The following is a 710-nucleotide window of genomic DNA, read 5'->3' on the forward strand; positions in this document are numbered from 1 at the left end:
CAACGAACGCTCGGTCGCTACGTAGCGACCGAGCGGAACGGACGCTCGGTCGCTACGTAGCCACCAAGCGGAACAGACGCTCGGCCGCTATGTAGCCACCGAGCTTTGGCTCGAGCTCGGTCGTTACGTAGCGACCGAGCAGAACACGCATTCGGTCGCTGCGTAGCGACCCTTTTCGAGCTCTTGTCCGATGTCTCATGTTTCCTCCGCAAAGCTTTTCGTAAGGAAGAATCTATTTCAAAAAAGTATTTGTCGAAGAAAGTTTTTCGTTTTCTTCTTCAGACGTTTTGAATGTTAACTTTATCGTAACCGTTTTTGACTCCAACAGTTAGCCCCCCAGCTCGTTAGAGTCGAGACTCTAGCGCGCGGTTTGACGATTTTGGCAAAGTTAGGCGTTTTGAACGAAGTTTACTTCAAACTCCGCGGAAGAGAATTCTCGAAAAAGTGTTTATTAAAAAATATAAAATTCCGAGCCCATACTTCTATAAGTAGTGAGTTCTTGTCATTCATTTGCTTCACACCTTCCCTTCTTCAAACCTTCAAAATCTCTCCAGCTCCAAATCTCTTGCCTTTAACATGTCTTCTTCCCATGGTGACAAGAGAAGTTCCGATGTGGAGATGGAGATGGGCGAGGCCACCTCTCCGGCGCCGATTCCGACTTCACCGGTCGAAGCGCCGGCTTGCGTTGCCGACCATCTCTCCTTTCGAGA

The sequence above is a fragment of the Brassica oleracea genome, chromosome C3 (genome assembly GCF_000695525.1).
Source record: "Brassica oleracea var. oleracea cultivar TO1000 chromosome C3, BOL, whole genome shotgun sequence".
Taxonomy (NCBI): domain Eukaryota; kingdom Viridiplantae; phylum Streptophyta; class Magnoliopsida; order Brassicales; family Brassicaceae; genus Brassica; species Brassica oleracea.